Below are 21,871 nucleotides of genomic sequence, written 5' to 3'. Positions count from 1 at the left end.
TGAACAACACAAACATCAATAAATTATGTGATTACAGTGAAAATAGTGGAATAAAAGTCATGTAAGAATTAGTATATGTCACACGATCTTCTCAGATGTACGAAATCTGAGATGGATATTTTTGATACTTCATTGAGAAAAAAGCCTATTTTTGAGGTAACAGCTAAAAACAGCATTAAAACACCTGGTTCGAGTAAAAAAAATGGAATAAAAAATAGTACATGTCACGGAGTCATCTCCTTCAAGTGTATTTTTAATCAAGCAATGACAAAACGACGAATCTCAAAGCTCAGGAAACATTAATGCCTCTGATATGCGTAACTGTGCAAGATAAGGACCTTAAATACCAACTGGAGATAAAGGTTAGGGGTGCTTGACTCATCTGGGCTGGCCATGCTGGGTCACGGCCGAGCTTTGTTTGGTCACCAGACAGAGAGAGACACAGAGAAAGAGAGAAAAATGAGAGAGAGAGAGAGAGAGAGAGAGAGAGAGAGAGAGAGAGAGAGAGAGAGAGAGAGAGAGAGAGAGAGAGAGAGAGAGAGAGAGAGAGAGGTTTGTATCTACGTTTTCTTTAATTAACTATGAGCAAATTTGTTTTTCGCGAAGACCGTCGAGGCACAGCGGTCTGGCAAGCGGGAGGGAGAGAGGAAGTGAGGGAGGGAGTCAGAAATGTAAGAGGCACTGAAAAGCAAAGGAGCGAAGCAGTGGGAGTTAGCAGAGTTGAATTAGGAGGGAGAGAAAGGACTGGACGGTTAGGAGGAGGAGGCACTGAAAAGCGAACGAGTGAAGGAGTGAATCAGAAGGAGTTAAGAGAGAAAAATAGAGAGGACTGGAGGGATGGGAGGAGGTACTGAAATGCGAAGGAGTGAATCAGTGAGAGTTAAGAGAGAGAGAGAGAGAGTGGGAGTAAAGGCGAGGACTGGACGGATGGAAGGAGGTATTGAAGCGCGAAAGAGCGAGGAAGTGAATAAGAGACCGCAGTAACTTTTAATAAGAAATTCATAACAAAAGAAGTACTATCACTTCACTGCACCGCCTTAATTGAGGTTGAAATATTACCCAAGCGTAGATCAATTCTTAAGAAAAACACGAAAAAGCTAAAATTAATTACACTGAGGCTGCAGGGTGCGTCAAGTTAATGTTTCCTTTTGGTATTCAAAGAGTTAACGGAGGCAGGAAGTACGAAGGAACTGGGAGATGGACAGAGGTTAAGGAGCTGACGAATACTAAAGGAAATTGATAAATTATAAAGAAAGAAGTAAACGAGAGATAAAAGTAAAGTAAATGCTGGAAACAAAAAAGAAAAATGGAAAAAGAGCTAAAAGAAAGAAGAAAACAAGAAAAATCATAGAGAGAGAGAGAGAGAGAGAGAGAGAGAGAGAGAGAGAGAGAGAGAGAGAGAGAGAGAGAGAGAGAGAGAGAGAGAGAGAGAGGAGAATCAGGCATAAAAGACCATGGAGAATGAGGCCACAAGGGGAATACAAGATTAAGGACGGGAGGGGGGAAGCGGCAAGGGCAGCAGGGAGCAAGGACAGACAGCTGATAAGACAAAGTTGCATCACTGGTCTTGAGGGTCTAGTTGTCACCACCACCACCACCACCACCACCACCACCACCACCACCACAACCATCCCTCAAGACGCCACTGGGGGAAAGATGTTTAGTTGTCTTCACCACCTCTATTACCACTTCCACTACCACCACCACCATCACCACCACTTCATCGCCATCCTTCAAGACGGCAAAGGGGAAAAAGGACTCGTTTCCACTAGCCGCAAGGGAAACAGCGAACCATAAACACTCTTAGCAAACACCACCATCATCACAACCTCTATCACCACCACCATCACCACCATCATCATCCCTCAATACACTCACCACTGTAAAAAAAAAAAAAAAAACAGCACACATTTAAATCAGCCGTAAGTGAACTAGTGACCCAGCGAACCACTACGGCCATTATCACTCCCATAAACATTCTCTTCGTAAGCACCACCACCATCACAACCTCCATCACCACGGCCATCATCTCCGCCATCATGCCAATCTCGCATCCCCGCCACGGCCGCACCTCTGCTCCCTCGGCCGCCACAACAACGCCGTAATTGTCTTTTCCATAACCATTAAAGCAGCGGCGGTCATTAGTCACGATACATGCCATCGTTTGTTCCTGCTTCCCTTGTTAGGGTTTCCGGGATAATTTTTCTGTCTCGTAAACTTTAAGTAGAGAACGCTGGGTACTAATTAAGTCTTCGGTGTCTTTAGCTTCTTGTTACATATACAATAAACTCTTTTCCTTTACTGTCTCGTAGAATCTATCTATATCGATCATTAATAATTTCACCGCAACTTACCATAACAAACTCAGGTTTATAAGCATTAAAGCTTTCATTGAGTTTCAGCCTCCTATTTCACAATGAACCACTTTCCTGTTAGAGTACCTCGTATACCGTCCTTTTATTTCGATCATTAATACATTCTCTCATACCACAGGACCTATTCGCTCACCACAGCAATCTTAGACTCATGCACACTGCGTTGTTATTCGCAAAGTTTTCCTTGAGTCTTAAGCTTCCTATTTCACAATGTGCCACTTTCCTGTTGTAGTACCTCGTATACCGCCCTTTTATTTCGATCATTAAGGTAATTATTTCACTGCCGTTTCGCAAGGTCTCTTCGCTCCTGTCACATTTGCGAGTGACGCCGATGCTGAGTAGTAATTGCGGCCATCACTACATAGCAGCGTTTCACAACCTCCTGCACCACGGCTATATAACTTAGCAAAACCCTGACAGCCTTGCCGCGCCGCTATCCCTTCACCATCTCTAACACAATAAAAAAAGCCAACCAAAAACGAACCAAAACCACTTTCGTAACCCAACCCAGCGATATGCTTCCTTCTGCTTCATCCTTTCCCTTAACGTAGCTTTGAAAAATAGGGAGAGGCAAGAGAAGAGAGGAGAGGAGAGGAGAGGAGAGGAGAGGAGAGGAGAGAGAGAGAGAGAGAGAGAGAGAGAGAGAGAGAGAGAGAGAGAGAGAGAGAGAGAGAGAGAGAGAGAGAGAGAGAGAGAGAGACGTGATTTTCCCACGTCCTGGTATCGCTTAAACTGTCGTTCTTATGGTCTGACTCTGATCAATCGAGATACTGAGGCTGACAGCGACTCATAAGAAACATGAATTGTATAAGGAGTATCTTTATGTTGAAGAGAGGAAACATTTTAGTTACGAAGGTGGCGTTGAACTTAGCAAGGTTGATAGAACGGTTCGCTATAATTTCTTGTGATTAAGATCAGGTGATGTAATTTATCAGATCAGTAATTCAGGTACGTACGAAGCAAGTACGCAAATACGGACGTACATAATCGCACATCACAAACAAAACAAAAAACAAAACAAAACAATAATAATAAATAAAATAATAAAACAAAATAAGAATAAAAAGAGAGGATGGTGGACGCAACGGAAGGAAAGGAGAAATAACACAATGACACAGAACAAACAGGGGAGATGAGGGATGGGAGCAGCTGAGGCGACACCCAGTACACGTGACAAGTAGTTTTCCCACAGTTGATGCTCCGCTACGACCCGAAATCCTCGCCCGCCACGCTAGGGTGACGCGGACAAACCCCTTCTATTGACTCCCAAGCTTTTGATGAACGTTCCGTGGACTTAACCCGATCTAGCTGTGACTGACTGACGGGATGCGGGGACACGGATGAAGAGGGATGTGGGTTAGTGGAGGAATGGTGCCGATTAAGGTAATGGTATGATGGATGAGTCACAGGTGAGGAGCTGTTGTGATCAGGATGGTGAGGGAGAGGAAGACAGTGACAGTATGAGTGAATGAAATAGAGTTGCGAGTCATACGTGAAAGAGAAACGGATTTTAAAGAGGAAGAAAAATAGATACGCAGCTTCTTTGTGACTCTCATCTTGTAATGAAAATCAACGGTAAATACATTAAAAGTATCATCGAGAGTAGATTAACGCATACAGATTGATGTGCTGCGACTTGTCACTGGCCAGACCTAGATATTAGTGTCACGCAGAGATGACATCCAATGAGGCTCACCAGATGCAGAGGCTCATAATAACTGGTGGCTCCTGGAAGTAAGTCACGACACTAACGTTTACTTTACGCTTCTCTATGTCTGCAGTCTTATTCTTACCGTTGCTCTATTATAAATGGGATATGAGTAAGTGACATTACTGCCAATATCTTTTGAGTCTATTGTTACGTTAATTACTATATTATTAGACACATAGCAGTGATGGGATTACCTTTATGTATCTCTGCACTAATACATAGCTTCAGCTCTTGAATAAATGTGATAACGAGCTTGAAAGTGAAAAATTCCGTCTTGTCATTTCTTTTTTCCTAGACAAGGTTAAAGGGTCTCGGAAAGGGAACACGTCCCTGCCCCGGGCCATAAACACGCATGTCTGGCCGTGTAGAATGTGTGTGTGTGTGTGTGTGTGTGTGTGTGTGTGTGTGTGTGTGTGTGTGTGTGTGTGTGTGTGTGTGTGTGTGCGTGTGTAAATTGCTGATCTACCTCCTGTGTTATATATGTATATAATTTTTTTTTTCATTTCCTTTGTGGTTTTATTACTTGGTCGATTTTTATTCCCATTATCATAATTTTCATCACTATTATCATTGGTAATATTCCGTTACCCGCCCGCTGGAAAGTAGAGCTCTCTCCCACACACCTCTCCCCTTTTTTTCTGCTTTTTTTTATTGTCTGTTGCAGTTCTTCTCAGCTTACATTCCAGCCTCGTCTCCTTGTCTCTTTCTCTCTTTCCTGACAACAATTAAACGCCCCACCACCCTCACCGCACACACTCACACTCGCCACTTTCATCCAAGTGGAACGGTGACATCGAACCGCTGTTAGGAGATTCGAAAAATACAAAACTCCCATCACCCACGTCCCATTCTTTCCCCCTCTTTCTCTCTAGCGCTCTCCCTTTCTCTCAAAGGAATCTTACGAGATAATTCTGTTCTCCATTCAAAACACTTATTCCCGTGCACAAGATGAAATTTATGAAGTGGCGGGAACAATTATTAGGTAAAGTATACTGGTTACAAATATACCAATTAAGCTTTCAAGTTACTTAAATGTGAAAACTTCCATTGTGTTTTCTCGCCCTCCACCTCCCCCCACTCTTTGAATCCTCCTCGCCAGCGTCACGAAGCCACATTTAATGATACACAAACTTTCGCACATTCTCCAGTGATTTTTATTTTTGTCCGCTTCATTCTGAGGTCACCTGGTGGCGCGTGACCTAAGGTGGCCTAACTTGACCTCGGTTTCTGAAGCTTTTCTCCATCTTTTTTTTGTAAATTTTGCGGCAATTTTGTTTCTCTGACGGTATAAACTTTTCAAGAATAAGTTAATAAATAAATAAGTAAACTTATATTGATATTCGTACACGACCATAGCTATTTCCTACTACTATTACTATTACTATCACTACAACTACCACGAATACTTCTACGTACTTAAAAAAAAAAAAAAAATGATCGAACAGAAGGACAATGAAATCTTAAGTCACACACGAAAGAGCAAAGACGGGAGGGCGCTAAGTTGAGAGAATGCACTTGGAATTCACATCAGATCACGCCAATGAAAGACAAAACCTTGGGAATGCGATTGCACGCCGTTAACGACAACACGACAGCCATTGAGAGCAGGATCAGAGGTGACGTGAGGAAGTGAGGTAGGTGTGTGTGTGTGTGTGTGTGTGTGTGTGTGTGTGTGTGTGTGTGTGTGTGTGTGTGTGTGTTGGAAGCCAAGAAGGTTGAAGGAAGAAAGAAGCTCCGATGGATGAGATAAGAAATAAAAAAGTATAAAGTTAAAAAAAAAACTTGATGGAAGACTGTATGAGTAAAGAGGAAATAATTACAACTTCACACAGTCACAGGAAGGAGATGCACGTTTTTATCTTCTTGGAGCTAAAAGTGGTGACGGTAGACGGTAGTTGATGATGATGGTGGTGGTGGTGGTGGTGGTGGTGATCGAGGCCGTGACGTCAGCTGTGGCAGAGACGAAGTGAGTGAGAAATCGTGACTGTGATACCGTCTTCCTCGGGTCGGGCAAGGGCGCGGCAAGGGAGATGGAAGCGAACACAACGACTTCCTCTTATAGTAAGATGTATCTCACAGTATCTCACAATATTGTGAACAGCTTTCAGGAAGGAACTGCATCTTAAATTCTGTGTCAAGTGTTCCGTAACAATTTGGATATGACCTCAAATCGACAAAAGGATATCTGCCATCTAAGCAGAACGAAAAGTCAAATCATCGCCTTCATCATAATTTCCCTTTCGTAGCAACACAAGAGCTCCGCTGAACATCAAACGGGCCAGAAAGCTTCAATTTTCGGGCGGCGATGACGACCGAAGACGCACGACCTGCAGATTACCGAGGGAGGTCACGGTCAGGTCGTTCCGGAGGGGGTGTCGTGCAGGGTCAGCTAGTCATTACTGGGAGCCGGTCTCCCACGCAGCAAGGTCGTTGTGCAGACATTATGTTCCAGCAGGTCCTGTAAGCGGTGCAGGCAGATACAGGAAGTTCAGTTATCTCCTAACGCAGCCTGTCAGTGGTTCAGACATGTGGAGGAGGCCTGTCAGTGGTGCGGCTTGTTCTCTTCTCGGGGCATTCCAGTATGATTGCGTCACAGTTTTCGTTGGCAGTGTTGGGGAAAGTTGTTGCAAGTCTTCTATACCATTCAGATGCTGTTTAAGCTCATCTGTAATAAAAATGGCGATGAGAACGATGATGATGTCAATGATGATAGTGAAGGTTATCATTACGAGATATTTACAGACACATATAAAGTAATTTAAATGCATAAGAACAGCGTTACATTATCATAAAAAAAAAATATGAGAGCATGAATGGTCGAAAGAAGAAGATTCAGAGTGACTTCCACGTACTGAACCTTGACCGAGACCAGTCACGAATCAGTGAAACACGAAGCAAACTAGGTTTCAAGTTCGGCAGAGTAATCCTTTAAGGGAGAAAACATTATCATTTCAAATGGCCTCCTTGTGAATGGCGGGGTCTCGGTGCATCAACCCTCGGCCATAAATCAAGATGATGCTGTTGGTCACGGCTCCGCGATGGAAACCGGAGAGCTCTGGGGAGGTCTTGAAGCATTAAGGGAGCATCACAGCAGCATTGCAATATACATCGTTCACTGAGGCACTAACGCAGTTATATTGGGTGGAGGTGTTGCGAAGAAGAGAGAGGAGGAGAGAGGATGCCCTGGTGAGCGTGGGAATGTGTCGTTATCGTGGTATTTTTCCTCATGACGTTACAAATCCCGCCCCGCACCACACACCGCGAGGACACCACAGCAGCCAGAAGTCACGACTCTACCAACGTGAAGGACAACAGAGGTGCTTCCGAAAACTGGAATTATCCTGAACTACTGCATGTGTACTCAAATTCACTAGATACTCTATGTATATCACTTAATTTCACATCTCCAGCGGCTCTTTTCCAAACTTATTTACAACTGTTATTTACCTCCCTCACAGAGTCTCCCATTCCTCTACTACAGTCGTCTGCCTTTCATGCCATTATCACCTATTGACCCCATGATTAAAATTCATTCCCGGCGACCTTAGCCTGACCCCGCAACCTGAGCCCCGCGTGCAGGGGTCACCAAACTGCCTCTGACCTCTGCCGGAGCCCTCAAAAGTGTTCACTGAATGGGATGAGCTGCGCCGAACTATAGGCTTAACCTGTGCTAAATGACCACTTGCTGAAAGGAGGTTATAAGTTCAGAATGCATTGTTAGTCTTGGGTTGAGAAGAGGGAGGCTGTGACTGGTGGAAAGTTTGAAGGAGTCTGGGAGTTACTGATGACGTAAGGTGCGTTCATTGGTTGAGAGGTTTCATTTGGGAGCTTTTGATTGGTCGGTCGTAGTGGTGACGTAGTGGAAGCGTCTTGGGTAATACCATTTTGTTGCAGTGTTCCTCACCTTAACCCTCACCTTTGTGGCCGCATGCGCTCTTCTGCCTCCTTCTCCTCCTCCTTTTCTTTCTCCTTCTCTCCTTTTCCTATGCCCCCTGCCATCACAGTTCCCTACCACCACTTTTATGCTTCCCCCACCTACAATTTTCTTGGCTTTCTATCACATTCGTATGCTCTCCACCATCACTTTTCCTGCCCTTCCTACTTCTTTTATACTTACTACCATTTTCTCCCTTTATTTCTAATCACTTTTCTTATGCTCCCTACTACTACTTTTCCTATGCTTACTATCACCAGTTCTATGGTCCAAACAATATTTCCTATTCTTTTTACCTCTTTCCTTATGATTCTTACATCTTACCATCTTTTTACCTGTGCCTCCCTACCACTACTAGGTCCCCTTTTCCTATTTCCCCACCACCACCATCATAGTTATTACTTACACGACTACTAATGAAATAATGAACAGATGCGGTATGCGTGAAAAATTACTAACAGGGGCCTGAGGAAGAACAATTATCCAGGCTAGTAATGACGGCACTAATTACACCAACCTGGCTGACTGGCGGCGGTGACCCCTCGTCCCCCCAAGGTCGCATCACCTGACACTACACACACCTAACGCACCTAACTTGTATCTCGCCTTAAGATTCATTGTGTTACGGTGTGTTCATGGTGTGTGGTGTTTTTCCTAAGTAATAATAAGGACGCCAACAACTACATCGGCAGCAGCAGTAGCAACAGCAGTAATAGTCCGCAAAACCAAACTACGACCACGAAGATGACCACTACAGTTACCGCTACTACCACCGCCACCACTAACACGACCGATAGCAACAAAAATTACTATTACCACTATCTACGTACTACTACAATTACTACTACTACTACTACTACTACTACTACTACTACTACTCCTACTACTATTACTACTACTACTACTACTACTACCACCATTTACTTTCATTAACACAAAACGTTACATATTTTATTGTAATTTGTGTTCAGCGTTATTAATGGAATTATAATATTATTTAATTTAATTAGCGGTAATGTTTGTGACTTTTTGGCTGCATCTGAACTCGTGCTTGCTGGTTTGCGTGACTCAGCTCTTTCCGCCGTAGCTTATGCAAATGAGCGTGAGGCGGGTGTGAGGGAGGCACGCTCAGCCCTGGGACGCGCCTTCTCGGCCACAGGGAGATTAAAACTGACGTGAGGCTTCATTAAGTTCCTACGTGATTCGGGTACACGAGTAATTTATGCTTTTGTGTCGGATTTAAGCTCGAAACCCGCCTTATTTAGTACACGAATCTCTCCTTTCCTTCCTTTTCCACTCATCTGACTCATGAGTTCAGAAAATGGCTGATAACAACATACCTGTACATCTCATCACGTCATTATGTCATAAATCATGTTATGCGGTCATTAGCATAATAGCAAGCCATCGAAACGTGTTAATTAGGCAGCGGGTTGTGGACCACCTGTTGTTACCAGAAGACAGGTAACCCGTCCTTAACATGTTCCTCGATGCCAATTTCCGCATTAACAGAGTCGATAATGGAAACTAATGAGGTAAAAGTTTCACTGGCTGTCGTCTGTGACTGCCCATTGAGAGCTGGGTGGCTGGCGTCGCGTAGTATCGAGCGTGGTTCCCTCTGAAGTATTTATTGCCGCCATATATCATGTCTATTATTTCGGACGTATCGACTTCATTCAGCCGAGCGGGCCAAGGTCTGGGAGGCGGCGGCACTACACCGAAAATGGCTTGGCAGTGAAATACACAGCGATGATAAAAGCGGCGAGGAGGAACGTAAATATAAAAACACTGAAATATCTAATATAGGAGAGTTACCAATACGTGCGTGCGTCTTTTCAATGCAGAAATCTGGTCTCTTTCAGGTTCAGTCACCACGCATTAAGTGTCGTTGTTGTTGTTGTTGTTGATAGCGGCGAGGAATGTTGCTGTGCTGGTCCATGGCTGCGGCGTTCCACATTACCATGATGCAACAGTTCGTGAGCCTTCCTGCATCATTGCTGTTACATACCACTGCATAACTCCAATGCATCGGAAATGAGGGACGTGAAGCGACTAACACACACACCATCACACTTACCATGATCACGTTTAGCAATTTGTCTGAATGTTATCATCCCTTCAAACCTTCTATTACGAGCTCCTCATAGATCTCCCTCCAGCACTTTCCCATCAGTGTCCGCCCCGCCCTTCGCCTTGATGCCTCCCTTTTTTCGTCCCTTGCCCGCATTTCTCCTCCGCTGACCTGCCCGACCCGCCGCAGCCTGTATATGGCGTGATGGCCTGCAATATCCGTCGAATTACAGCCCACTCCGACGCAAGCACCCTCAGTCACGACCAGGAGGAAGAGGAGGAGGAGGAGGAGGAGAGGAAAAACGACAACAACGACAAGGACGACGAAAAATATAGGTTACAAGGAAAATGGAAAAGAAATGTATTGAAAAGTGGGTTTTCCTAACTTCTTAAAGGAAAAAAAGAGTGAAATAATATACACCACAGAGAACTTTACAATTTTCATCCTTCATCTGCCAAAAAAAAAAAAAAAAGGCGTCATTGAAAGTTATGAAAAATTTATATCTTATAGGAAAAAAAAAAACTTCGTAAATTTTCAAGTTAAAGGAAATAACTTCAAAATAATCAGTTAAAGCTACACACACACAAAAAGAGAGAGAGAGAGAGAGAGAGAGAGAGAGAGAGAGAGAGAGAGAGAGAGAGAGAGAGAGAGAGAGAGAGAGAGAGAGAGAGAGAGAGAGAGAGAGAGAGAGAGAGAGAGAGAGAAACAATAAAAGACCCACTGTTATAAACCCGAAATGACAACACTAAACAAACATCCCCCCCACCGCACACACACACACACACACACACACACACACACACACACACACACACACGTACACACTTGAAACTATAACCCAGCAGAGCCCCATGATATTCAGGTCGCGCAATTTCAACTCATGAATACTAACATCATTATACCAATACCTCAGGCTAGGACCACTACTCCAACCTCGCCTGTATGCATAAGTAGATCCAGTCACAGGGTTCTTAGGGGCATTGAAGGGGCGGGATTAGAACGGGACGAAGGGGCGACCGGGGCATGTGGCTTCCAAACCTGGCTGGCCGCGTTGCTAAGGAGGGATGAGGAATGAGGTGCACAGAGGGTGAGAGACGTGGTATGCTGATGATACGACGGTGAGAGTGAGCGAGTGAGCTGGTCCTGTGCTTAAAGGAGGAGGGAGGTGAGGTGCGAGGAGGCGGTGGTGGTGGTGGTAGAGGAGTGGGTCAAGGAAGCAGACACACACACACGGAGAGAGAGAGAGAGAGAGAGAGAGAGAGAGAGAGAGAGAGAGAGAGAGAGAGAGAGAGAGAGAGAGAGAGAGAGAGAGAGAGAGAGAGAGAGAGAGAGAGAGAGAGAGAGGGTGTGGTTGTCTATGGTTAGCTCAGATCCTCGTCCCGTGTGACATAATGGTGACAGGCTTTTACCTCCTGACAGGGACATGGTGCGAAAGGTTGTCTTGCAGTAACTGGTGTGAAAAAGGAAGAAAGGTAGAAGGTAAGGTAGATAAGGAGGACAGAGAGAGAGAGAGAGAGAGAGAGAGAGAGAGAGAGAGAGAGAGAGAGAGAGAGAGAGAGAGAGAGAGAGAGAGAGAGAGAGAGAGAGAGAGAGAGAGAGAGAGAGAGAGAGAGAGAGAGAGAGAGAGAAGCCATGTAAGTAAAATGAAAGGAGAGAAAGAAAAAAAATCAACGCTAAAAAGAAAGAAAGAACTTGTTGCAAAACGAAAAAAAAAAAAACTCAGAAAATATAAAACAGAGTAACATCACTATATAAAAACGTGAAGATCAGAAAATAACAGAGAAATCGCAGAAACTGAAATACCAAAAACAACAAAAAAAAAAAAAACCCTAACAAACACGAACAAAAAGAAATAACAAAAGCGTGTAGCGGAGGTGGGAAAGTGAAGATGATTATAAAGAGGTCGACAGGCGTGTAATCAACAGGTAAATCAACGTTCAGGTGAATATATAGGGAATGCGTGGCTGGAGACTCCCATGGAAGGGTTTGTGGGGGAGAGTAAGAAGGTCATGGGCAGATGAGTAAGTGATGAGTGTTGCTGTGAGCCCCATCTGCCGGCTGGGGCTTCGAAGGTGTACTCATGAATCATATACCTGGAAGAAAATGAACTCGCGCTGTAAAGGTGAGGCTATAAAATTGAAATCCTCCGCCAAATATGATGATAATCGCACCTGTATTGCCTCCGATCGTCATGATTTTTTCCCTCGGGACTCGGTGGGTATACTTGTGATCAGTATTAAAAGGTTATCTGAAAGGCCGTGCGATTCTCAACTGTCATCGCGGAGGGGAAATCAATTTACTCTTCTTTGTTTACGGGTCGAGATAAATGCTCGGTGCGGGGTCATGGCAAACTTAGGTCACAATAGAGTAAAAAATGAAAAAAAAAGAAAAGAAAAGGTTGCACATTGGAGAACCGGATAACCTTAACTTTTCGAGTCTAAAAAAAAAAAAAAAAATCGAGCAAGAAATTATAAGCGGAGCACTGAAATATTACCGTCTGGAATAAACACAACTTCACGCTACTTCAATTTTTCTTTTCCCATCCATGAGGGAGCCCTTGACTTACTTGAGAGGTGATAAACAACCATTTAACGGCATTCACACAGGACCATATATCTTCGTCACTCCTCCAGAGCCCGACGCGGCGGCCCTGTTACGGACAAGGGACGGTGGAGGGCAGCACGTCGTGGAGTGACGCAAGAGGGTGTATGGGCAGGATTCGGGTCTTGGGGCGCTTTCAAAATTTTACCTTGTTTTTATGAAGGTTGCACGCACCTGGGGATGAGCGAGAGAGATGAGCGAGAGAGAGAGAGAGAGAGAGAGAGAGAGAGAGAGAGAGAGAGAGAGAGAGAGAGAGAGAGAGAGAGAGAGAGAGAGAGAGAGAGAGAAGTCGTAGCATCATTATCAGCATCATTATTGATTCAAACAGGAATAAAACTCGTATTCTTCAACAATCTGAACTTTTAATCGTGCATTTTTCAAAGAACACCTATAATTAGTTAAGATCTTGCCATGTTTTTTTTTTCTATAGCTATCGGCGCAGAATCCGTGTTGAATTATTACTACAATCATGAAAACACCCTTGAAAACTCCATTAACTTTCAATACACGCCGTTAAAAGAAATCAAGATAAGATGTTTGAAAGGTTGAGAATATGAACCTTAGTACCATCATCATTCCAACTGACGTCGACAACAACAGCAAGAACAACAAGAAGAAGACTATTAAGAACAACACCAGTATCATTAAGAAGAGCAAAAACAAGTACAAGAACATTACAATCATTTCACGCACCATCACACAACATACACCTGCATTTGAATTCCCTATTTTGACATTTGTGGATGATGCACTAAAAGCAACACGATATCCACTGCATCAGGACTTCCACGGCTCGTCGCACTATACTAATCCTTCCCCCGCCCTTCAGTCTCTTTCTAAACTCGCCAGCCAAACTCAACCACCACCGTTACGCTTAAATAATTTGGGCACTAGAATTTTTTTTTCCTTTCTCTCTTCATCATTATCACTATTAGGACTGAAAGGACAGGTGTGATCTCTCTCTCTCTCTCTCTCTCTCTCTCTCTCTCTCTCTCTCTGGTTTTTCCTTGTTTTTCCTTTTTTCTACTTCCAACGATTATTTTCTTGCCTGAAAAGCGATACGTTTCAATAAAAGCTGATCTACAAAGCAATACACGATAGTTAACTTACTTTCGTCATTATAATCTGACCATGAATAAATGTTTCAAATGTTTCAACGGTTTCACAATATGTCTCTCTCTCTCCCTCTCTCCTGCCAAGCTAGCTGATGTCTAACTCCAGGCGCATCAAGTCAGCATCTCAAGGCCTGCCAGCAGCACGTGTCGCCTTTAAGCTGCAAACAAGCATCTAAGTCAGAGTTCCCGGTTCCTCCAGCGCAAGTTTACTGATATGATCTCCCAGGTCTATAAACTTTATGTGGTCGGCTTTAGATGTATAGTAGCGACTCATGGGCATGTCAAGGTTACTCTTCTTTATAGTAGCAGTAAGGAAAGAGGCGAGGTTGTGAAATGGTGCCTTAGATGAGAAAAACTGTTACAAATTTTAACTGTTGTATCCATGGAACTGCTACACTCCTTTCTCCTTTTTCTTTCTTTTTTTTTTTTCCCTCGATCCCTACATCCATCACTCGCCTATCCACTTTTTCTAAGGCTAACAATGGGCAAGGTACCGTTTTCTTTCGCATACAATTAACGTAAAACGGTGTTCCTAAGTTTAAACATCGAAAAGGTTAATTGAATAACCTCGATAAAGGGGAAAGTAACTAATTTTCCTTAATGCGTACAGACTATCTTAAAAACGCAACTATGTGCAGAAAAATAGACTACATTAATACCGCTCTGAAAATCTGGCACTGTCCCTTAACGGAGATGGAATGAATGATGATCTTCACCGAGGAACTTAAAAATCAGGGCAACCAGTGTATTACTTGCTGATGACACGGAGACATCGTAGTAAAGCAAAACTAACTCGTTTATCTTTCTTTCTCATTGCACAATTACCAAAATCTACGGAAACTTGTAGAAGCTAGCACAAAATTCTAAACACAGCGCTGAGTAACCAAATATTACGTCCTATCACACATTCTAACTTCTATCAGAGCAAGACCAAACTAATAGATACTAACAGGCTGAATATTTCATCATCGACTTTTTCTCAGATCGGAAAGAAACCGTAGGAGCCAAAAATGTGGTGTGAGTGGGGTTTGCGGCGGCGGCGGAATGCATCGAGTGGCGGTCGCGCGAGGAACTATATTCTGGTTCGTGGTCGGGAGGAAACAAGCCACTCACGTAGTGCTGCGGTTTGAGGATCGACCAGAAGAAGAGGAGGAAAAAATCGTATCTGGTAAAGTGCTAGTGTGGAAAAAAATGCTCTTAGATATGACATTATTGTGATGAGAGAGAGAGAGAGAGAGAGAGAGAGAGAGAGAGAGAGAGAGAGAGAGAGAGAGAGAGAGAGAGAGAGAAGAGAGAGAGAGAGAGAGAGAGAGAGAGAGAGAGAGAGACTGCCGCATTATAGCTGAGTGAGTGGGTGGTTATAACAATTTGAAGGTTATCTCGAATCAGTCATTATAAAACCGTGATAACAAAACAATGATGCAATAGTGGAAGGAAAGAACAAGGTGAGGAGAACGTTTCCTCCATAATAACAGGATATGCGAGAGGAAAATATAAATAGAAAAAATCCTGCAGTGTGTGAGGGCCATCCTTCACTCCGCATGTCTACCGCTGCTCCTCCATACTCTAGTTACAACTCAGGATTCGCCTTGACTTTTCACCCTCACCCTTCCCTGATTTCACTGCTCTCTAACTCGCCTGTTTCTATTTTTGTGCGATTTAAGCCTGCCTCTCAACCTCTCCTTCTCTCCCTCTATCTCTCACTCGCTCTCTCTCCACACTGACCTAAGATACACCTCCCAACACTCCCTTTATCTTCCCAGCGACCCAGTTACCATTATATCATCGGCCTTCACCCTCCACGGCTCCTTGTTAATTATTATTACGAGTACACCTTGTTTACATCTGACACACATCCCACTTTCCCTTCACCTCTTTATCTCATGCAGTTCATTATCTTCAATCGGTCTAATCTGAGGGTTATTTTGACATTTTCCACCCACGGATTTATTTCACGGGAGAGGAGGAGAAGAAGAGTGAGAGGGAAGAGGTAAAGTTGGTGCAGCAGAGAAGTCCCACGTTTAGGAAGGCGAGGGAGGGGACCCACAGCTTTGTCTGGGCTCCGAGCTGGCAGGTCACGGCGACAATGGAAATGGAGGAAGAAGGTCAACTTCCCTTCCTCCTGTTACTTCCCAAATCCACCGTCACCACCGTCACCACCATCGCCAGAACCTCCGCCATCACCAGCAACTCCACCGTCACCCGTCTCTTTTTCCTATCCCCCCCACCGAAAAAAAAAAAAAAAATTGTAAGATTTTCATATACGTGTTATCAGTATTTCTATTGCTGTCCTTATTATCTTGAGCACGGCGTTACGTTTACTCTGCTTACGTGATAAACATATAGTAAGGAACAAAGGATAAAGGTTTAAGTGCTCGTAACTGTGTCTGTCCAGCGGTTTACACACCAAGGCGTTTTTGTCTCCGTGAGGACCTCCGCCGAGGGTTGCACAATATCGCGGGGGCTTTGTGCGGGAAAGTGTGAGGACAAGCGGGCCGGCGCTTCTCTGAGTGAACATGGGAGTGCGGTGGAGAGGGGAAAGTAAGTATGATATAATATAGTTCTTAAGTCCTTACGTAACACGGTCGGCGGTGAATGGGAATCTGCAGCTCTGATATTTGCATACACATACGGTGATGTCTATATAGTAATGTTTTATGTACACAGAGAATACTTTACATTGCATCTCCCACTTCTACGTTTACAGTACATGAGATATAAGAAATTAAGCAGGATAAAGAAGAGATAAATGGAGGATTGAGTAAGAAAAGAGACAGTGGATAAGTACAACAAAGAAACAATATATTTTATCTTTTACTTCCACATCGGTAAATAAAGAAGAAACACAGAAGAGTTGGAGAGAAAAAGACAGACTCAGGGAGGGAGAGAGAAAGAGCGGAGGGGAAGGAGAACGACCAGGAACATCCACAAATAACCACAAACGGCAGTCAATTACCTGCTGAAATCACCTGTAGGGAAGAGGTCCAATTGGCCCTCACTCACTACACAACGAAATTGCCTTTCATTCTGCGTAACGAGCGAGGAAGTGAAGAGGCAAAAACACGGCGGGGGCATGAGAGAAGAGGGAGAGAAGAGGTTGTACAGATGGAATGCCTGCTGATGGAGAGAGAGAGAGAGAGAGAGAGAGAGAGAGAGAGAGAGAGAGAGAGAGAGAGAGAGAGAGAGAGAGAGAGAGAGAGAGAGAGAGTCTGGAAGGTAAGGAATATGCAAATCAGGTTCGGTGGAGTGTGATTCGAATGATTTACTGTTAACGGGCTAAAGTCTGTTGAAATTATTATTATTATTATTATTACTACTACTACTACTACTACTACTACTACTACTACTACTACTGATACTATAACATTTACAATCCTTAAACTCAAAAATATTTTCTGATTTACTTGCAATAACCTGGTAACCTCTCGTAGGAACAACGCTACAAAAACGAATGTAATAATTCGCGCAAGAAACCGACGAGGTGAGAGACCAGCAATAAAAGTCAAGCTACGTTAGGTCAACCAGCCCACGCAAGGACAAAGCAAGACCTTCATAGACATCCACATTCAAAAAGAGGAAAAAAAAAAACATGAAAGGAAAGTCTGGTTATAAAACGAACACCTTAATGATCTGAGGCAGAGAGGCAGAGAGAGAGAGAGAGAGAGAGAGAGAGAGAGAGAGAGAGAGAGAGAGAGAGAGAGAGAGAGAGAGAGAGAGAGAGAGAGAGAGGGAGAGAGAATCAATACACAAGTCTCCTTACCACCAATCGCTGCCTCACTTCGTCTAGGGGGAACGTTTACAAGTCTCACCTAAAAAAAAGAGAGAAAACGGGATCATTAATAAGTTTCTCAATCCTAAAAAAAGAGTAAATAATTAATAAATAACCAGAAGAAGAAAAAATTGAACTGGTTAGGAAGGGCGGCAACCATAAGCCAGCGTTCTATATCTTATACATAAAAGTCGATTAACCTGTCTTGCTGCTTCCCCTTGAGCGTGTGACATGAGTAGCAAAAGGCCAAGACCGGTGCATGACTGACCTGGACTTGGAGCAACCGTGCATGGAGACTTTAGAAAAAACAGGCTTGATTATAAAGTGCCCAGATTAAGTCCTCTCCCTCTCACTCTCTCTCTCTCTCTCTCTCTCTCTCTCTCTCTCTCTCTCTCTCAACTGCAACACCCAAAAGGTGCCTCCACTTCAGACACGTGGCGCTGACAGGTGTGCTAAGCAGGTGTGATGGTCAAGATTAGGGTCTATGTGACGGTGGACAGGTGACATGTGGCGTGACCATAAACTCACGTGCCCTACTCAAGGTGAAAATAAGCGAGGCGGGAAGGAGAGGGAGGAGAGGGAAGGAGGGGGAAGGGTAGCACATTACTCAGGTGACACGTGCAGATGGCGGCCCTCGCGTCCCTCACCTGAGCGTTGGATAATTGAACATCGTAAAGACATTACCGTTGCTGCCCGATACCATGTAAACAAGCCAGACACGTGTGACTGTATACTCGACACTGGACCGACAGGCTGTGTGTGTGTGTGTGTGTGTGTGTGTGTGTGTGTGTGTGTGTGTGTGTGTGTGTGTGTGTATGAGAGAGAGAGAGAGAGAGAGAGAGAGAGAGAGAGAGAGAGAGAGAGAGAGAGAGAGAGAGAGAGAGAGAGAGAGAGAGAGAGAGAGAGAGAGAGAGAGAGAGAGAGAGAAAACTAAAATACAAAAAAAATTCTCGTTCTTCTGCCAATATAGGAAGAACAAGTAGGAGATGCCAAATATACAAGAAAACAGGTGTATTACTCCTTACCTAACACAATATAAACCTCACGTAAAGTTACAAGAGGCGTGAGCATTTCTAAAATTAGGTTAAACATTTATCGAGACCTTCACCAACACTTGAGAATTTTCGGACGATAGGGAACACCAGCGATAATATCTCTTGCTCACCACACCCGTTCTCGCCTCGAAATCAGGTCTCCCTCTCATGAACAGCCTCTTATTCCTCCCCTCCTCTGCCCCCGCCACCCCCAAACCCCCACCCTCCTTAGGCCACTGGCGAAGAGTGTGGCAAAGACAGGGGGAGAAGGGAAGGGCAGGGAGTGTGGCTACGGCAGGAGAGAGGCGAGGGTGTGGGGGTGACCTCTGACCTGTGTTCCCGATGGGCTGGGTCAATAACCCCAGTTGGGTCACTTGTGTAGGTGTAAGTTAATTTTTTTTGGGCAATATTTTCCTTGTTTTATTATTTTGCTACTCTTCTTTCATATCCAGTGCCAATTTCGTCTTATAAATATTTCCTACCATCTTTCCATTTCCAGCCACTAGTACACTGACCACCACCACCACCACCACAACTATCACCATCACCACCACCACCACTGCTATCTTCTTCCTTTTACCCTCCCATCTCGTGGTCGGCAATGATCATAATGGTAATGATGACGATAACGCAGGCAGAGGTATTAAAGAGAAATATGTTGGTGCTGGCAAGGATTCTAAGGGAAAGAGGGAGGAATGGATAGGAGAGAAAGAAAAAAGAAGAGAAGTTGGGAAAACAAGAGAAGGGAAGGAGGAAAGAGGATGATGATAATGAAAGATGAGTTAGTAGAAAGAATTATGTTGATGTGTTAACGCTGATGAAGATTTTGAATGAAGGAGGGAGGACTGGAGAGGAGGAGGAAGGGGGAGATGAAAGACACAGACAAGGGAGGAAACGAAGGTAGTGATGATAATGAAAGTGGAATTAAGAGAGGGAAGGAGAAAGGAATGAATATAAAGGAAAGAAAGAGGAAGGGAGGGGGAAAATACATAGAAAAGGGAGAAAGGGAGGGAGGAAAGACACAGAAAAGGGAGAAAGGCAAGAAAGGGGGGTGGCGATAATAAAAGCTTCCTTACTATAGGAGAAAGTGTTAATGCTGGAGGAATATAAGAAAGAAGAGAAAGAGGAAGGGAGGGAGGAAAGACATAGAGAGAAGGGAGGAGGGGCATGGAGAAAGGAGGAAGGAAAGGTGGTGAGGTGAGGGAGAGGAGGCGGAGTGGAGGTTAGGTTTTTGCTTGTTTTCCTTTTATTCAGGCTCACAAGAATCACAGTATTTTGCGAAGTTATCGTTATCAAGACAATTTTTGCCCGGAATTTGAAAACGAGGTAATGGCTGTGCTGTTCTGTCCACACCGCCCTGTAAACACCACTGTGTCAAGTTTTTTCTTTTTTTAGGTTAAAATATTCATGAATTCACGGCGAGCCACACACACACACACACACACACACACACACACACACACACACACACACACACACACACACACACACACTTTGCACACACTCTGCTCTCACAGTCTACACACACGCTCTCTCTCTCTCTCTCTCTCTCTCCCTCTACCACCACCATTCCACTAACGAGAGCAAGGAAAAAAATATAGAGAAAAAAAAAAAAGGAAACTTGTCTGAGCAGTTCTGGGAGGGGTGAGATGAGCCTTTCTAATCCAATAAACAAGACGACGCAACACTTAACCTGTGGCTCAACAATCATTAGTTAACATTTTCTATTTATGTAACTCGGGAAGAACAACACGCGGCATTTTCAACTCGAGTGCTTCTTCATTGCAAAAAAAAAAAAAAAAAAAAAGTATAATTTCAGCATCTGCCTTTTTTGTTTTCTCTCTTCACTTGTTTCCTAGCGCTTACTTTCCATTACGTTGCTTTCTTGTTCAAAAGTCAAGCTAAGAAAACAAAGGAAGGAACAATGGGGCTACACACAATGAGGGGGAGGCCCGGAGGCAGACAAAACCACCGCCTGACATCACCCAACAACACTACAAGAGATGACACCGGCAATTTACCCTTACGCGCAGTGTAATTAGTCAGGCGGTCCGCGGAAGATGAAGAGCCGCGTGACGAAGAAATAAGAGGAAGAGTTCAACAGTTCTGGGGAAATTAAATAACTGATGTGGATTGGTCTTAATGAGGAAACGAAGTACTTTCATTCAATCATCAGTTAATGATCTCTCTTTGATCAGTAAGTCGATTCAAAAATTCAAAGAAGCGTGAATGTAAATGAAGAAAAGAAAAAGAAACAGTACTGAAGCAAATTAGTCTCATTGAGGAAGTGGAGTACTTTCATTTAGAACATTTTAGTTAATTATTTTTCTATTATTTTATAGGTTGAAGATGCAGAGAAGCGTGAATGTAAAAAAAAAAAAAAAAAAAAAACAAGGGGGAAGAGAAACAGTACTGGGGAAGCGGGATACTGTTAAAGTTTTCATTTAATTAATCACGTTTTCCTTTATTACCGGTTCGTTCCAGTTCCACTTTGCTGCTGCTGCGATGGAGGTGGTGGTGGTGGTGGTGGGGGTGGTCTAGGAGAGAGAAAGAGGAAGAGAAGGGGGAGGAGGAAGGTAGGAGGAAAGGAGGCAGTAAAGGGCAAAGGGTCGGGCACCACATATAAAGTGTCAGACATTAATTGTACCCTTTCCGATGCTTATTAATCCTTTCCAGTCCGTAGTTATTCTTTACACACCCACATGTCATGATACAGACCTTCCTCTCTCACTCTTCCATTCTACATTAATCCTCGACATAACACTCGCCTGGAACTCACTCATTTTTCATCCTCCGAGTCCACTGTAGGGTAAATGCCTCCCTTTAATCCTCTTCGTTCATCTATATGGATTGTCAGTTCCAGCAAGACGTATCTCCATTACTGACAAACTCACTAACTAAGCCTCCTCTAATCTTCATTCATCTCTATCGGTTGTTAGTATACCTCAGGCCATTCCACACAAAGTCTACCTCCATTTCTGACAAACTCGCAAACTAATCCGGTCATTCACTCGTTCCCGCAGCCGCCAGCTAAGCGACCCACCCACTTGGCCGCCTCCCAGCTTCCCAAATCCGTGTTCCTCGCCGCTACAGAAGCTACGCCCTAAGTACACCTCGCTAAGCTCTCATCACACCCTGGCAGTCTCCGCCGCGCCAGACTTACGTTGACCTTTGCATCCTACTTTTTATGTTCAAAGTGGCGGAGGATTAATGACCGTTCTTCCTTTTTTTTTTTCTCTCTATTTTTTCTTTCAGTTTCGT

At 44.0% G+C, this 21,871-nt stretch overlaps 1 protein-coding gene across 5 annotated transcripts in view; it reads right to left on the bottom strand.

Annotated features, from left to right (window-relative positions):
- Positions 1-21,871, bottom strand: part of LOC135105508 (uncharacterized) — a 174,871-nt gene that overhangs the window by 33,967 nt on the left and 119,033 nt on the right. For 3 of the 5 annotated variants that reach the window (XM_064013662.1, XM_064013661.1, XM_064013664.1), the window contains one exon: positions 17,568-17,616. The exons of the other annotated variants lie outside the window; for them this stretch is intronic. The gene's annotated coding sequence lies outside the window, so the exon portion shown is untranslated. The remainder of the gene's footprint in view (positions 1-17,567; positions 17,617-21,871) is intronic. 5 annotated transcript variants of the gene reach the window in all.

The sequence above is a fragment of the Scylla paramamosain genome, chromosome 12 (genome assembly GCF_035594125.1).
Source record: "Scylla paramamosain isolate STU-SP2022 chromosome 12, ASM3559412v1, whole genome shotgun sequence".
NCBI classification, from domain to species: domain Eukaryota; kingdom Metazoa; phylum Arthropoda; class Malacostraca; order Decapoda; family Portunidae; genus Scylla; species Scylla paramamosain.
This window is presented reverse-complemented; position numbering and strand designations above follow the sequence as displayed.